Genomic DNA, 19,125 nt, shown 5'->3' with positions numbered 1-19,125 from the left:
GTTGATGAAAATTCTTTCTTTTCTTTTCTTCCTTTCCCAGAGCATGAATAGGAATAAAAAATGAGGAATGTAATAACACACAGGAACTAATTCATAAAGTAATCTTCAAATCAGAAAGGAGGAAAAGAAATCAAAAGATGAGGTAGAGCTTTAAAAGGGAGGAGAAGCAAGAGTTGTGTTGTGTGGTAAGCAGTGGAATCCAAGCACAATGTCTATTTAAAAATTTCTCCAAAATCTGTGCCAAGAATTCCCTAACCTAGTTACATTGAGAATAATTAGACGTAGATATACCCACAACATGGCAAGGACTAGAGCTTTTCAATTAGAACTGAGTTGCCATTTGCATGATGGAGTCTTCAGCACAGAACCTGTTGTTTCTAGTTTCTGGTAACCGAGATTTTGTATTATATTACCTAATGGGCCTATTGAAGATGACAACAACCACAATCCTCAGAGCCTTTAGCCATTTTTTTCCCAGAAATTTAAATAACATCCTGAACTCTGGGGATAAATTAAGATCAATGGTATATATCCACATAAAAGAGAAAGAAAAACATATTTTTTTTCTTTCTCCAAACAATGGATCTCTTGCAATACAGAAATGCATCCTATTTTTCACAAGTGAGAATCTGTCATTTGCCATTTTCCTGTAAGAAGTTAATGGCCAAAAATGACCACCTTTAATCCAAATTCAGGGGATGATTGACATAGAAATCAGAGCACTCCATGAACAAGATTTAAATATCTACTTGCCTCAAATCAGTAGTTACGCAGCTAACAACTTGCCAGGTGCAACCTGCTTCCAATACACTTTGCTAGGACTCATCTCTTCCACCTCTTTTTGGACTTTAAATTGTTAAGTAACCTTGTTTGCAGAGTGATCTACTAGTATTTGATCTATTTCAAACAAATACTTCATTATTAATGAACCAGTAACAATTAAGTACTGGTAGTTGTTACTGACAAGAACAAAAACATGAATTCAGACTTTAAGTTAGAAGGGAGTACTCATTTATAAGGAGTCATCAGATGATCCAGAATATGCATATATTATAAATATTACCGTTTCAAAATTAAATTTTTCTAGAGAATTCTCAGACACTGAAATTATATCTGCATTTTGTTTAATGATATAATTTGTTAAAAGTCGGCTAACACATTAAATAACTCAGGTACATCTGCATTCGAAAAAGAAACTTTTTAAAATGAAAAAGACTTTAAGACTCCAAGCAATTAGCTTCAAAGGCTGAATAACAGACAGATGGTGAGGAAAGTATTTGAGGCCTATAAGGCTTTCCCAGGGCTTCCTGAATCCCGTCCTGGAGTCAGCCATTCACTGTGTTTTCTCTTAAGACATTTTTGGAGAATAAGCACCTCCATATGTAAGAGTTCTTATCATAATAGACAAAATTCCTGAAGCAAAATGTGATATCATGTACTGTTATTAATACCTCACTAAACTGTAATTGGATATAACTTACAAGAATGTAATCTTTCACACATCTCTGTTCAAAGGCATAATTTCCATTATCTTTTGAAAAGCAATCTGGAATCTATGGCTTTGAGATGTACACAGGGAGTTCAGAAAAGCATTTTTTGACCCCCATCTAACCCAAAATTCATTTCCAAATAAAAGAAACAAGAGTGTCACCTGAAACTGTAACTAAAAAATCAACACAGAACAGATTGAAACACATGTGTATAAAGTCACATTAAACGTAGAAGTTCACCCTAAGCATATATGAGACAAGGTAAAAAATATATATATTAAAAACCAACAGCATCAACCATGCCTATAAAGATTCTTCAGTGCCTAAGGATTTGATTTGCTTCATTGGTGTATCATGTGTATGTTTTGAAAATGGATGTTCTATGCTAATTTAACAGATGCCCTCAATACCCATAGAATTATTAATTTCTTTCTGTTCTATCTCAATATCACTTTGTGATTATAATGTAGTCTCTTAAGACACATGTCTACAAAGAAAGAATGTATTGGCCACAGGCTGTGTGTCCAAGATCCTGGCCAGTTTGCTGTTTATTATAATGAAATCAACTGATTTTCTGGTTTTATATATCACTGTCTACAAATGCAGTTAACTGAGTCCAGCATGACAAACAGTCACTCCCATCATTCCCAAAACAACGTGGTTCTGAACCTACAAAGCTCAGAGTTAGATTAAGGAGTATAGTGAATTTTTAAAGGCAGAAGCACCCTGAGGTCTACTCTAGACAACTAGCTGACCTGTTTTGGTGATATTCTGACCCTAACACCCTTCTTAAAATTCTGACATGAATGGAATAAAAGTGAAACAATTGATGGGAAGAAAGAATAAAGTCCAAGCAGTCTGAGATTAGGAGAAATATTAACATGACCAGGAGTCGAGTGAGAGGAACAGGAGTAGGAAGAGCCTAAGGTAAGGCTTGATGTGATAGAAAGAAAGCAGATTTTGAGCGAGCTTATTCATACTCAATTTCTCTGAGCCTGATCCTTTAGCTAAATAATAAGGATGCCTAAATCACAGGGTTTTATGGGGTTTCTTTTATGGAGGAATTAAATGAAATAATAGATGTTAATGACAGAACATGACATATGTGCTTAATACATAATTTATTTTTCCCCTTATCATAATTTTATTCATGTGTATTCATATTAGAAGACCCTGCCCAATCCAATAGAGAATTTGAAAACAGGCATCTCTAGTCTCCATATGGTACCTTTTCTGCCAAATTGCCTGTTTTTCTTGTGATATTGCTCTTCCACCATGAATGGAAGAAAGCAGGACAGATATAGCAATTTGTTCTCAGATGTTGGTAACTTATATTATTATTAATGAGTATTTCACAGAATCCAAGGATCTTTGAAATCTTTTTGTCCAACCTGTCACTTAGCTTGATCATTAGGCTTAAACCAGTGATAGTATAATTGGCTCACTGTTTTGCAAGTCATTGTAAAATATTGAGCTGGGAGAGAGCACTGTTTAACCCTGAGGATGAATGGCTACTTTGGAAAGCTAAGCATTTAGGAAAAGATATGTCAACCCAGACATCCTAATTGATTTTTTCTTATTCCAGTTGCTTTTGAGGTACAAGTTGTTTTGGGTTCCATGCATGAATTCTATAGTGGTGAATTCTGAGATTTAGTGCACCTGTCACCCCAGTATATTTGGAAATTATGCATCTGACAAAGGACTCATATCCAGAATCTATAAGGAAGTCATACAAATCAGTAAGAAAAAAAGAATAATCCCATCAAAAAGTGGGCAAAGGATGTGAATAGACGTTTTTCAAAAGATCTTACTTTTAAAAGCAAACTCCAAGGACGCCACTTATCCATTTTCCCACATGTTCCCAAGAATATAAACATTGCTTGAGGGACTAAGAGGTTTTAGTCTTTGTGTTAATCTTTGTTTCTTTTCAGCCTTTCTCTAGAATAAAAAGAAAGAAAAAGTATACTTTATTTCTGTATCACTTAAATTTGGACACGTGCTTTGCGATTTTAGCTGTGTTTGTGATAGATCATGTTATTGATATTACATCGTGTTTCCATTACACTGTATCAATTTCATATATAAGGTAATTGGCATAATGAGTCAGTATTTATCAAAAAAAAAAGAGTAAGAGAAAATGTCAAATAAGAAGAGTAAGTGTGTTCTGGCTCCACTGTATGGAGCACAAGTAACTTGAGGAAATCCAGTTTCAAAGTTATAATTTAATTTAAGTCAGTCTAGTGACTCTAAACAGAGAAGAATTTTTAAAAAGCAGGTTGGGGCCATAGTGAATACAAATTCAAAAGAGAACTGGCTCCTGAAATTTCTACAAAGAACTATATGTCAAGCCTCAAGGAAACGCCTATATGAAGTTCCCAGTGTTGAAATCCTGCTGTCTCCACATACCAAGGAGAACCATGTGTTATGTGGCCTAGTCAGGAAATAAGCTGCCTTATTCCATATTAATGATTAGCATTAGTAGATTGACCGCCTACTATATGCCTGACACTGTTCTAAGCTCTTGTTATACAATAACCCCAATGAAATGGATAATAATATTATTATTTCCATTTTACCATTGTGGATACAAAAGCACAGAATGTTCAGTGCCATACTCAAGTATATTCCACTTGAAAATGGCAAAGCTGAAACTTAAACCTAAGCAATTTTGCTCTAGAGCTGAATTCTTAACCAAGTTAATCTATTGCTTTTCTTTTAAATACATGCATTCCTGCTGTCATACTATACACTATATCTGTTTCTAGGGGGCAGAAAGCACACGCTTTCTGTAAAATCACATGGTAAATAAAACATTGGCTATGGGGAAAAAATAGTGTTGAAACAGAAGTCACAAAGCCTATTGTACCCAGAGAACACAAAACAATAGCAATCTTTTTTAAAAACTTCACAAATACATTTAAAATATGCTTGGGATTGGTGTCTAGTATTACAGTTAGTTCTTTGCAACTTAAGCCCTGAGGCTTATGCAGTTTCCTGAAATGTACCTCCTGGAGGGCATTTGCTTCTAATAGAGACATGTTCACCAGAATCAAAAATCTTATCCAGACTAGCCTATTTTGTTAATCCATTGTTTTAATAAGCAAAGAAATGTCAGCACATCACTTTCGTGTACACTTGTGTTCCACTGTAGCTTTACATAGTGAAGTGCGGGCATAGTTTGCACTAAATGAGACAATTTTGTAGAAATTTGTAGTTTATATATTGCTAAAACTTTCCTTTAATTGTGAGGGAGCTCATTCCACTTAAAAAAATTAACACTCAGAAAAATTATGTATGAATCAATACCTCTTTCACATTATAACAACTTCCCTATCTGTCTTCATCTATTCTTGCTACTATAAAAAATACCAGACACTGGGTAACTTATAACTCATAAATGATAGAAATCATTTATCATCAAGATCAAGGGACTGGCACATTTAGTGTCTGGTGAAGGTCCTTCTCTGCTTCCAAGATGGTACTGTCTTGCTGTATCTTCACATGGCAGAAGGGCAAAAGGGACAGGACAAATGCCATGTCATCATGTAGCAGAAGACATAGAAGGATGAGGCAGGTCTCTGAAACCTCTTTTATAAGGGTATGGGTCCCATTCACAAAGGCAGAGCCTTCAAGACTTAATCATTTCCCAAAGGCACCAGTTCCTGATTTCATTCCCTTGATGGTAAAGCTTCAACATATGAATCTTGGAGGAAAACATACATTAAAACCATAGGATTCCCACATTTACCAATCACGTAAGAAGTAATCAGTGTAAAAACAAACAGTAATCATAGAAGAACAAACATGACTGTAACTAGTTGTGATTAGTTCTATTATTCTACATACCAAAATGGTCAAAGTGCTGTTTAATCATATTTACTTACAGTTTAAACTATCTTGCACATACTGTCTTTCATTTTTTTCAGCAAATATTTATTGACCATCCACCACTCATGAGGCACGGTGTAGAAGGCTGAAGATAGAGTGAGGCACAAGATGGACATGACCCCTCCCATCCTAAAGACCAGAAACTCTCTTAGGTTTTTCAGAAGAAATATCCTGCTGCGACTCCAGACTACTATAATTTTACCAGTGAAGTGTGAATGTTGGATTGTTGTGCTAACTAATTGATAACTAACGTTTTCTATTCCAGGTTTTGCTCCCAGTCAATGACAACTTTTTCACTGTACACATCTACATATATCTAAAAACATAGAAAACAGATGAGTTCAATCTAAATATGCATTACTCAACCCACTGACTTTTTTTTAATATTACCACGAAAGACCTCATCCATCTGACATGTTATGCAAACTTGGAGCTCTGTGTGATTTAATTGTCCTAGAAACTGAAATACATCCCAAACTTGGAAATCCTATTTTAAAAAGAAAGAATTCTCCTAAGAGTCTAATATTCTAAGATTTCTGCTCTGATTTCTTAAATGAAATGTGGTGCCCAAAATGTAACCTCACTGAGATAGAACTGAGCAATCTAAGTCTCCCAATGCCGTGCCCACCCTTCTTACCTTTCCAACCTCTGCAGGCTGATTTCAGACACTGAGTATGCTCATTATGATATTATTTGGCACACTTTTCACTTGGGAAGGCGTATTTACCGCATGGGCCAGTTTAGGTCCTCTGAGATGTTGATGCAAAGATGGCATTAGACTTGTTCAAGAGAACCAGTAGATCTATCTCCCATGAAGGCCAGACGAAGAAAGAACAGAAATAGGTGGGAAGAGCTTGCAAGTAGTGACGCATATCTGACACCTGTGAAAGGAGAGGCAGCGGAGAGAATTGAGTAGGAATAGCTTCATACCACAGCTCAGTACTGAGAAAGTCTCAGCCAGGCCCGAGGTGAGTTCCTGCCTATTAGAAGAATGTTGCATTCAAGAGAAATGACCCCACTCTTAGTATCACTGCTATGCTCAGTCATTGGCTGGCAGCAGCTTGGGGAAAGCATTGGTCTCAGCTCCCAGGCTCTCAGTTAGCAATACATCCTATAGCAGGCCCTTCTCAGCAGTGCTCCTCCATGGCCTCTGTGCCATCTTAAATGTTGCAAGAATTGGCAATTCTTTTCTGGAGATTAGTAAGAATAAACTATGGGAGGAGAAAAGCATCTATCACTTGGAAAAGTATGTCTAACCACACTTTTGGAAGGTATCAGGGGCTGGTATTTTGTTGAGGTTTCAGTAATTCTATCTATTGACAGAGACACTGTAGCCAGTTCTCCTGTGCTTTCAAAGGCAAGACCAGTCACCTTGTGATATCGGGTGATATCACTACTAACTTCTGCTAGTTTTTATGAAACATTATCACTGCTCTCAGAATCTCAACTACCACATATACACTCATTCATCAATCAGAACAAAGGCATTTATTGTCACCAATTATATTCCTACATTATTAACATGAAAAAAGAGAAAGCTACACTGATGAGAGTAAAAAGAACAGTTTCACATTATCCACATCATCCCTCCTGAGAGGCAGCACAACTCAGTGCCAAGAGATGTCCCCACTCTCACCTGTTCAACACAGTACTGAAAGTCCTAGCCAGAGCAATTAGGCAGGAAAAAGAAACAAAAGGCATCCAATCAAAAAGGAAGTAATGCATTGTCTCTGTTTACAGATGACATGATCTTATGTATACAAAACCCTAAAGACTCCACACTATAAAACTGTTAGAATTAGTAAATGACTTCTGTAAGGTTGCAGTATAAAAATCAACATACAAAAATCAGTTGCATTTATATGCACTAAAAACAAACTACTCAAAAAAGAAATTAGGGAAACAATTTCATTTACAATAGCATCAGAAAGGAAAACATAGATAGTAATAAATTTAAAGCACTGAAAGATCTGTACACTTAAATCTGTAAGATATCACTGAAAAAAATGAAAAAGACACAAATAAATGAAAAGATAACCCATGTTCATGGATTGAAAGTATTGATATGGTTAAAATATTTATACTTCCCTAAGTGATCTACAAATTTAATGCAATTGACATCAAAATTCCAAGGGCACTTTTTATACAAATAGAAAAGCAATTCTAAAATCTGTATGGAATCACAAAAGGTCTCAGATAGCTAAGGAGATCTTGAGAAAAAAGAAGAAGTTGGAGATATCACAATTCCTGATTTCAAAATAATATTACAAATTATAGTAATCAAAACTGTATGGCATAAAAAAAGACATAGAGCAATGGAACAGAATGTAAGAGACCAGAAGTAAACTCACACATTTAGGGTCAACTAATATTTTGCCAAGGCATCAAGAATCCACAGTGGGCTGGCCAAGCATAGTGGCTCATGCCTGTAATCCTAACACGTTAGGAGGCCAAGGTGGGTGGATCACTTGAGGTCAGGAGTTCGAGATCAGCCTAGCAAACATGGTGAAACCCTCTCTCTACTAAAAATACAAAAATTAGCCAGGCATGGTGTCAGGCACCTATAATCCTATCTGCTCTGGAATCTAAGGTAGGAGAATTGCTTGAACCCAGGGCAGAGGTTGCAGTGACCCAAGATCATGCCTCTTCACTCCAGCCTGGGTGAAGAGTACAACTCCATCTCAAAAAAAAAAAAAAAAATACATGGTGGGGAAAGGATGGTCCCTTCAATACATAGTATTAGGAAAACTGGATCTCTACATGCAAGGGAATGAAATTGGACTCTTATCTTACAAAAACCAACTCAAAATAGATTAAAGACTTAAACCTAAGAACTGAGACTGCAAAACTCCTAGAAAAAAAACACAGAGCAGCCTGGCACAGGTACGGTGGCTCACACCTGTATTCCCCACATGTTGGGAGGTCAAGAGGTGGATTGCTTGAGCCAGGCATTCAAGATCAACCTGGACAACATGGTGAAACCCAATCTACAAAAAAAAAAAAAATGCAAAAATGCCCAGGCATGGTGGTGCACACCTGTAGTCCCAGGTACTGGAGGTCTGAGATGGGATGATCACCTGAGTCTGGAAAGGTTGAGGCTGCAGTAGGCCATGATTGCACCATCCCACTCCAGCCTGGGCAACAGAGTGAGATCCTGTCTCAAAACAAGAAAAGAGGAAAAGAAAGAAAAAAGGAAATAGAAGAGAAGGGAAGGGGGAAGGGAAGGAGGAAGGGGAGGGGAGGAGAGGGGAGGGGAGGGGAGGGAGAAGGGAAGGGAAGGGAGAAGGGAAGGAAGAAGGGAAGGGAGAAGGGAAGGGAGAAGGGGAGGGGAAGGGAGGGGAGGGGAGGGATAATTTGATAATAAAAGCATAGGCAACAAAATAAAAACGAAACTACTAAAATTCTGCACATGAAGGGAAACAATGGACAAAATGAAAAGGCAACCTATAGAATGTGAGAAAATATATGCAAACTATATATCCAATAAAGGAATAAGATCCAAATTATATAAGGAACTCATACAACTCAATCGCAAAAAAATAAATAACCCATTTAAAAATAAGCAAGAACCTGAGTAGACATCTTTCCAGAAAACACAGACAAATGGCCAAGAGGTATATAAAAAGATGCTCAACATTACTAATTATCAGAAAAATGCAAATCAAAATCACAATAAAATATCACCTCATACCTGTTAGGATGTCTATTATCAATAAGCCAAACAATAAGATGTGTTAGTGAGAATGTGGAGAAAAGGAAATCTTTGAATGCTGCGGATGAGAATGTAAACTGGTACAGCCATTATGAAAAACATTAGGGAGTTTCCACAAAAAATGTAAAGTGGAACTACCATATGATCCAGCAATACCACTTCTGGTTATATATCCAAAGGAAATAAAGTCACTATCTCAAAAAGATATTTGCACTCCCACGTTCACTGCTGCATTATTCACAATAGCCAATATATGAACAATCTGTGCCCATAAACAGATTAACATTTTTTAATATTAATGACAGACTATTATTCAGTCATAAAAAAGAAAATCCTTTCATTTACTACAACATGGGTTAACCTAAACGACATTATACTAAGTCAAATAAGCCTAACACAAAAAGATAAATACTGAATGATTTCCTGTATATGTGGAATATTTAAAGAAAAGGAAGTCAGACTCATAAGAAACAGAAGTAGGAGGGTGATTGCCAAGAGTTGGGGAAGAAGGAAATGTGGAGATATTGGTCACAGGGTACAAACTTTCAATTGTAAGAGGAATATATTCTAGAGATCTAATGTAGAGCACAGTTAATAATGATGTACTGTGTCCATTAAATTTGTGGAGAATAGATTTTAAGTATTCTAATCCACAGAAAAGGGGTTAACTGTGAGGTCATGGATATGTCTATTAGCTTGATAGTATGAATTGCTTCACAATACATGTGTGTATGAAGATATCACATTGCGCAACTTAACTCTATACAAATTTTGTCCATTATACATTAATAAATCTGGAGAAAGAAAGATGGACAGCAGTCACCTCCCCTCATGTTTCTTAATTATGCTCATGATGGTTCCCAGCATGCTCTCTCTGCCTCCGCGTGTCTGAAAAATCCCCTACCTTTCTGTCTAACCTCCCATATGACATCATTGTAAAATGCTCTTTTCATCCACTATCTGTTCATAGTCAAACTTCAAATAATTATTAATTTCAAATAATTATTTTATAAATAACCCTGTTTCTCAAGCTAGAAAGTTTTGATTGGGCTTCTCACCTACCATTAAACTTTATAATTATTTAGTCACCAGAGTCCTTTAAGGAATCTATAAGCGCCTGGTGACCAACCGAACCCAATGCCTGGCACACAGATAAATAACACATTTCGGTTGATTCTAGATCAAAGAGATATAGGTTGCTGTTGGAGAAGTATATCAATAATTTTGTATTTGCAATAAAACATTTCATAATTCAATTACTTAGAAGGCTTATAAGTTACAGAGCTAGTCCCAGATTACAGAAGAATCTTCCCTGACTTTATAAACTAGACCTTACGTCAAGATTACCTGTAAAATAATCTTTGTGCCACTGAAGCAGCATTTTATCTATTGTGCAAAGTCTGATAAACCTCTATCTACCCACCATTTCTATACAAATCCCCCGAACCCTTTGGAAACATTAATCATTTCTGAGTACATTATACTTCCAAAATAGTTGTTAGGAAAAGCACAGTGGAGAGTTATAACACTGTCCTGGGTAATCCAATTATTGGACACCTAAGTTCTGAGTGCCTCTAGAGAGCCAAATAAAATAGAGTCTATCGCCCTGTGAAAGGCTTTCCCAAGTTATCTTTATATTTCCAGAAAAGATATCTTCTCATGACTTTTTCTGATTCCAACAGCGTGTTCCTGCTGAACTGCACTACCCTAAATGTAGAACTTAGTCCCATCCTTGATTACACACATATTCACACATACAATCAAAACACCAACAAACAGATTGCAATGGGTGACTTCTAAGTTAGCCCCCCACAGTTCCCTACCCCTCTGTATTCATCCCCAGTGTAATCCCTTCCATTGAGTATGAGCTGAAACTAGTTACTGGCTTCTGACTGAAGGGATACTGAAATGGTGATGGGATGTCACTTCCATGGTTAGGTAACAAGATTGCAACTTCCATCTTTTTGGCAGACTCTATTGCTTTCTGGACTACACACTTTGATGAAGCCAGCTGCCATACTGAAGAGACCTGTGTGGCAAAGAACTGACAGTGGGCTTTATCTAAAGCCATTAAGGAACTGATGGCCTCAGTCCAACAGCTAAGAAGCAGATTTTTTCCCAGTCAAGTCTTCAGAAAAGACTCTAGTCTTGGCCTATACCTGATGGCAGCCTTCTGTCAGACCCTAAAGTGGGGAACCCACTTGAGCCATACACAGATTCAAAACCACCAAAACAGTGACATAGCGACATACTCAATGTATTTTGGTCTCCAACTCCTGACCGTATGATCCACCTGCCTCGGCCTTCCAAAGAGCTAGGATTACAGGCATGAGCCACTCTGCCTGGCCCAGGATCTTTTTTTAACATACAGGTTAATTTTGGTGGTGACTTGTTATGCAACAATAGATGACTAACACACATAAAAACAGAAACGCAAACACATATGCCCTTTATGTTTGGCATATTTACTGCAGACGTGGAAACGTTAAATAGGAGTTTACACCACGGACATTTTAAAAAAATTTCAAATTGAATGTTAGAAATTATACCCATTCCTTCAACAGCTTACTATAGGGGTTTTGTTTTAATGTGATTTGGGTTATGTTGGGGGAGGGTTTTTTTGTTTTGGGGTTTTTTTTTTTTTTTTTGCTTTTATTTATCTAACCAACAGCTGTTCCTTCTCTCTCTATTTTTCTTCAGTTCTTCCCTCCCAGATTTCATTTCAGTTTCTCCAACTTCTACTCCCAGTTTATCTCCAGGATCTTTCTTTTTCCCCCAAGACAGAGTCTTGATCTGTCACCAGGCTGTAGTGCAGTGGCTCAATCTCTGCTCACTGCAACCTCCACCTCCCAGGTTCAAGCAATTCTCCTGCCTCAGCCTCCCTAGCAGCTGGAATTACAGGTGCATGCCACCACACCCAGCTAATTTTTGCATTTTTAGTAGAGACGGGGTTTAACCGTATTGCCCAGGCTGGTCTTGAACTCCTGACCTCGTGATCTGTCCACCTCAGCCTCCTAAAGTGCTGGGATTACAGGAACAAGCCATTCTGCCCAGTCCAGGATCGTTTTTTAATATACAAGTTATTCAGGGCATTGCAGAAATAGGATCTGCCTCCCTTATTGTTCATGTGTTTATTCAGCAATTATCCATTAAATCTGAGGCGGAATTCTCAGCACTAAGTTGACAGTGGTGAGCTCAAAAGATCTGGTCCATGTCCTCATGTAGCTTATGAGGACAAACATTGAACAGGCAAATGAACGTATAAATGATTAATTACGCATGAGGAAAGTACTCGACAGATAAGAAACATGGACTGTGCTGAAGATAACGGGAACAGACCTGCTGAGATTTGTCTTCATTAATCCCAGAAATGTTATTTCTTTTCAGGTAACATTTAGTTTGAGATTTGAAGAACAGGGATTGGGGAAGAGACATCTTGGATAGAGGCTCTCGGGGGGAAAGCCTGTGTATGAAGGCTTTGAGGGAAGACACAGTGTGGGGTGCTCTAAGAACTCACACATGGATAATTGGCTGGAGCAATTGTGAGAAAAAGTGGCTGAAAATGAAGCTGGAGAAGAAAGCAGAGGTCAACACAGCCAGGATTCTGAAACTCAAGGTCAGGAGGTTACACGTGATTCAACATGCAATGGGAAGGCATTGAAGGGCTGAGTGAGAAAAAGACAAGATTTGATTTACCTTTTTGCAAGGATGGAGATGGTGAATGGAAAAAAAAAAGAATACAAATGTATTTATTGCTACTGAGTGGCACACTTAAAAGTAGGAAAGATGGTAAATTATATTTGCATATTTTACCTCAATAAAGATAATTTGTAATTTAAAAGATTTGCCTTTTGATAGAATCACTGTGGCTGCTGCATAAAAAATGGGTTGGAAGGGATATCAAAAGGAAGCATGTGGGCCAGTTAAGGAATATCTAAAATAGACAATAGAGAGAAGCTGATAGAACAGATAAGAGAGGGGAAATGGAATTGGGAAAAGATAGACAGGTTCAAAGACACTGGTAGAAGCAACAGGTTTGGTAAGTGAGAGAAAAGAATCAAAGACAACTCCCAGATTCTAAATAATCCAGAAGGTAGTTGTGATCATATATAACATGTTCTTTTGCTTTATTACCTAGGGATGTAGAACTCTTCAAAAAAACAAAAAGGAAAAGAAGTTCCCAGCAATACCCTATATTGCTATTTGGTGTTTTTCAACCCCTTTCATTAAAATATTTGGCTTCAAATTGCTTCAGATACTGTGGTGGCACATCATTGCTGTTCCTTGTTCTTATTTTACATAAATAGACGGTAAAAAAAAATGGCTTTAATTATTTACATTATATCTTCTTGCTTCCCTCCTGTGCATTGAAGCAATAGGACATAATTTGTCAAGAGAAAAAGAACCACAGAAAGGGTCAAGTATCACAGATGTTCGAAAGAGATCTTTTGCCGAGCACATCACAAGTTCTTCGGCACTTTTTATGTGCTAAACATTTGGCTAACATTACCGCTGAATCTTCAGAAATTTCAGGGCAGGTAAGTTTCATGCTCCCCAGTTATAGAAGGAGAGAGGTAAAGAGGTTAAATGACATACTTCTAAGCAGAAAGAAGAATCAGACTCAAAGCTAGAGGAAGCCCTCAGAGTATCTTAATCTTAATTATATATTCATTATATTCAGCAGAAATTAAATATCATTAATTGATGCCTGTGTGAAGTGGTTTAAATTCACGGAGGGACTTTGAGAGAACAGACCAGGAGGACGTTATAGGGAGAGACATCTTATTTTGTTCTAACTGTACACCAGGTTTTCTGACATGCAGGCTTGTTTCCTATTAACCACTGTAAGATCTTGTAGGTAAAAGAAGAAGATTGTACCAGCTTTACAAAACAAATGATGCTCTGTTTATTAATCAATAGGAAGAGAAAATATTATTTCAGTAACAGAGCAGTACTAACAGTCATGGATGCTTTGAAAGTCGAGCTATGAAGAAATTTAGTTACTGCAGTGAGAAACCCAGAGGATAAAGGAACATGTAAGAGTATGCAGGAAATCTGACATCAGCATTCATCCACACTGCAATACAGTGCACAGCCTGCCTTTTCCTCACGCATCCTGAGTGCATTGCTATTCTAACTTCAGTGTGTATCCAAATTACCTGAAGGTGCTTATCAAACATGCTTAATCCACTGTGCTATGCCCAGAGATTCTGCTCTGGTAGCTCAGGTCTGGGTCAGAATTCAAGAATCTGGGCTTAACAAGTTCCAATGTAGACAGTAGTGCAAGGTTGACTCCATCATAATTTGGAGCACACACCTAACATTGTCACTCTGTCTAGGTGAATATCCTCCTTTCTTCTGCCAGTCACATCCCCCTGAGCTGATGGGTTCCAAGCATCATGAATCACACAAAACAGTCATCCATGTCACCTCCCTTGTGAAGTGTTTCCCGAGTTCCCCCAAGCTAAATGAGCTGCTTAGTGCTTCCAAAGCTCTGTTTAATACTTTTATTATAGCACATATGAAACTATATGATAATTGTCTTCTCAGTGAGTCATTCCCCTATCAAAATATGGGCAACTTAAATATGGTGGATTCATTTTTACAACCCTGGCATCCTGCACACTTCTTGGCACAAAGCAGGTACTGAAACAAAATGTTTTTGCACGGAAAAGTGAAAATGTAAAAGAACAATGAAATTAAAGTGTGACAGGTCTTGGTTAGTACTTCTATCGCAATGGTTGAGCAATGCAGGGGTTAGAGGTGCCAACTCCCTCAGCAGCCAAACATCCATGTATAACTTTTGACTCCTCTAAACTTAATTACTCATAGCCTACTCTTGACCGGAAGCCAAAAAAAAATTGATTAACACCTACTTTATATGCTATATGTATTATGTACTGTATTCTTACAAGAAAGTAAACTAGAAAAAATAAAGCATTATTAAGAAAATCATACGGAAGAGAAGAGAACGTACAATTACCATTTATTGTACTTTCTCTGTGGAAGTGGATCATCATAAAGGTCTTCATTCTCATTGTTTTCACATTGAATAAGCTGAGGAGGAGGAGAAAAGGAGGAGAGGTTGATCTTGTTATCTCAGAGGTAGCAGGGGTGGAAGAGATAAAGGAGATGAAGGAGGAGCCCGGAGAGGCAGACACACACAGAGTCAATTTTACTGAAAAGAATCTACATGTAAGTGAACGCACAGAGCTCAAATTCGTGTTAAGGATCAATTTTATATGGTTTACCTAGATGAAAGAGTGTCTTATCTTGGGGAGGCTGCCATTAAAAAATACCATAGACTGAATGCTTAAACAACAGAAATGTACTTTTCACAGTTCTGAATACTGGAAGACCCAAGATCAAGGTGCCTGCAAGGTTGATTTTACTCTGGACTTCTTCTCTTGACTTGTAGGCTGCCACAATCATGCTGTGTGCTCACGTGACCTCTTCTTCATGTAATCTTGGGGAGAGAGAGAAAAAACAAGCTCTCTGATGTCTCTCTTTTTTTTTTTTTCTTGAGACAGAGTTTCAATCTGGTCATCCAGGCTGGAGTGCAATGGTGCAATTCCGGCTGACCTTGACTTCTGCCTCCCAGGTTCAAGTGATTCTCCTGTCTCAGCCTTCTGAGCAGCTGGGATTATAGGCAACCACAAACACACCTGGCTAATTTTTTTATTTTTAGTAGAGACAGGGTTCACCATGTTGGCCAGGCTGGTCTTGAACTCCTGACCTCTGCGATCCTCCCTCTTCAGCCTCCCAATGTGCTGTGATTACAGATGTGAGCCACCGGGCTCAGTCTGATGTCTCTTCTTATAAGAATACTAATCCAATCACGAGGGCCCCAGCGTTATCACCTTATCTAGTCTTCATGACCTCCCAAAGACCCTCCAAATACAATCACAGTCGGGATGAGGACTTCAACATATGAATTTTAGGGAGACACATTAAGTCCATAACAAAAGGCAATAAAACAGTTATCTGAATTCGCTCTGGCTTGGGCTTCTTCCCTTAATATTAAACCACATGGAGTTCTAGATTCTGCATCGAAAAAAAATGAGGCCTTACTTTCCCCATCACAGTTACTGTTGAGGAAACATGCTGAAAGGGCCCTGAAAATCGTAAAGCATTATACACAGTGGGTTAATATGAGGTCCTCTTTAATTCAGAGGCTGCTGCAGTCTGTGAAAAATTCCTAAATTGCCAGTAGTGCCACACAGAAACTCAGCAGGACTGACAATCAGTAAAGCTTGTATTTTCTCTCTTTAATGGCTTAGAAATTTTTGCCACGATGTAATTTTTATTGATTTATTTGAATAATTTGATAAACATAATTTAATCTGCATAATAGTTGTCATTAGCTTTGTTTGTAGGCAAACTAATGAGAATGCAGAAGGAAATTTTGTACATTGCATTAGCTTTTATTTGCATTTTTTGGCAGTCATAACACAAGGTTGGCTCCTTATAGTGAGGCTTATGCTGAACTAAAACCCTATCCATCGCCCCAATGGTATGCCACGGGCTGACCATACTCTTTGTTTTTTCTAGAAGGAAATTTTTATTGTCATGTAATACTCAGGTTTATGCCACATAGGGGATAACAGAGAGATATATGTTATCCTCTGTTATCCCCAGAGGGTGGCAGGAAGGAAGAGGATAGGAAAAGAGGATAGATGAGTTCCCGGTCTTTCTGCATTAGCCACTTACCCAGGTAAGCAACTTGTCATCTTGGGAAACATTCAGGAAGTACAAGAGGAAATAAAGGCATTAAAAACGGCAATGAGATGAACTATGGCAGTGATCATCTTTGGATGACTTAGTGGAGTCAAAGGGGCCAAGAAAAAGATGAGATAAACTTGAAGCACTGACAAGAGGGGGTACTGCAAAGAAAAAAAGTGCAGTTCTGTATAAGTAACGAGGTGTGGCTAGCCTCTTCTTTGCAGTGCCCAAGACTTTCTCTCTTGCTTTCTCAAGCTTTTTCTCTTATATTCCTTGCCTTATTGTGGGCTGGTCTTTTCTTCCCTTGACTACTCTCTGTTGTATGTTGTGCATAAAGAAAGGGCAATGATGCTTTGGGAGAATTTCTACCCAAGTATCTTCACTTTTATCATCTCAGCACACAATACATCTAGTCTCCCTAGCTCTGAGATTGTTCATTTATGATACAACGTTTTGATCTCAGAGTGAGACAGAGAAAGTCAAAAAAAGGAGCACTTCTACATCTACAGAATAAAGATAAATCTGATGACTCTGACCCACAGGCCTAGCCACCTGAACGGACCACATACAGACAGAAATAAATACTCTGTAAAGATTTCTAGCTGATCATTTAAATTTTAATTTGATCCAAAATCATTCCATGTTCTACATTTTTGTCTGATGTCACACAAACAAAATGTTAATGTTATCAATGAAGAAGAAATGGAGCAAAGGCTTTTTCAAAGCAAGATCACAGCTAAAAGTTTAAGGCAAAGGCTTAATTATAGGTTCAAGACTTTTCACTATCCATAACTTTCATATTTACATGAAGTGCTGGAAAAGAAAAGTGTCTTATTTTTGGGAAAATCAATTTCAAATTTAGCCTGGCCTTGCTTGTTATTTTGCATCTGATTTTTTAAAGAATAATTTAAAAACCTGAAAGCAGACAACATTATTATCATTATTAGACCTATTGCTTTTGAAGTTATTTTTCAAAAGTAGTGGGTCTAATAATGATAATATTGTTGTGAAATTATGTCCAAGTCTGTCTCCTTTCAGTTCTCCTTTCTTTAGTTGTGAGATTATGTCCAGGCCTGTCTCCTTTCAGTTCTTCTTTCTTTAGAATGAATTTTCATGTCTGCATTTTTTTTTTGTCCAGAATGATTGTGAACAACACTTAATCACTGGAATAGTCCAAAATTCCCTTTTTGAGTCACTTCTCCTTGTCCTTTTCTTGACTTATTCTTCTTGTCTCTAAAGCCCCTGATCTTAGAAACAAACACTTCTCTTCAGTTGATATCCCATTGAGTGCTATAGTCTTTGCAGTATTGAAATAGAGAAAACCATGTACCTAGGCTTCCAGAGTTTGCAGCAGGTTCTTAGTAAACATGCAGGCCAATAAGAAAAAACAAGCAGAATTTCAATTTCCTGACAAATCTTTGACTAATAAGGGTTTCTCATATCTCCAGGTTACATCAAGCTGACTCATGAGAGACATTCGGAGCACCCTCAAGAGTCTCCACAAGGCTTTGCTTACTGTATTAATCAGGGTTCCCTAGAGGAACAGAACTGCTAGGATAGATGTATATATGAAAGGGAGTTTATTAAAGGAGAATTGACTCACATGTTCACAAGGTGAAGTCCCATGATAGGTCATCTGCAAGCTGAGGAGCAAGAAAGCCAGTGGAGCAAGAAAGTCAGAGCCCCAAAATCTCAAGTCAGGAAGCTGACTGTGCACTTTCAGTCTGTGGCCAAAGGCCCAAGAGCCCCCAGCAAACCACTGCTGTAAATCCAAGAGTCCAAATGCTGAAGAACCTGGAATCTGATGTTTGAGGGCAGGAAGCATCTGGCATGAGAGAAAGATGAAGGCTGGAAGACTCAGCAAACCTGCTCTTCCATCTTCTGCTGCTCTATTCTATTCACGCTGGCAGCTGATTAGATGCTGCCCACCCAGATTGAGGGTAAGTCTGTCTCTCCCAGTCTATGACTCACATGTTAATCTCCTTCATCAACACCCTCATGGACACACCCAGGAACAATACTTTGTATCCTTCAGTCAAGTTGACATTCAATATAAGCCATCATACTTACAAATTGCCATTTACTTGCATGTTGTATTTATTAGACTCCTGTAAGCTGGTAATGTCCTGACCACCACCTGCACTGTCAATTAACGTAGGAAGACTCATGTTTTTATCATAGTATTTATTTTTGATTCTTTTCTTCATTCTTTGAATTGCACACTGAACAAAAATATATAAAGTACCAATGATGTGCCATATATATGCTTATATTCTTGAAAAATAAATATTAATGTTCTACACTTTCAAGAAG

The 19,125-nt window shown here is 37.8% G+C and overlaps 1 long non-coding RNA gene across 1 annotated transcript in view; it reads right to left on the bottom strand.

The window, feature by feature from the left end:
• The window catches only part of LOC144581616 (uncharacterized), a 60,968-nt gene extending 42,208 nt beyond the window's left edge, over positions 1 to 18,760 (bottom strand). The window contains exons 1-2 of the long non-coding RNA XR_013532673.1: positions 18,416 to 18,760; positions 6,016 to 6,259 (exon numbers count right to left, since the gene is read on the bottom strand). This is a non-coding gene — a long non-coding RNA (uncharacterized LOC144581616). The remainder of the gene's footprint in view (positions 1 to 6,015; positions 6,260 to 18,415) is intronic.
• Positions 18,761 to 19,125: the final 365 nt, after the last annotated feature.

Source organism: Callithrix jacchus, chromosome 2, assembly GCF_049354715.1.
Source record: "Callithrix jacchus isolate 240 chromosome 2, calJac240_pri, whole genome shotgun sequence".
Lineage (NCBI taxonomy): Eukaryota > Metazoa > Chordata > Mammalia > Primates > Cebidae > Callithrix > Callithrix jacchus.
The sequence above is the reverse complement of the archived record's forward strand: the minus strand, read 5'-3'. Positions and strand labels throughout refer to the sequence as shown.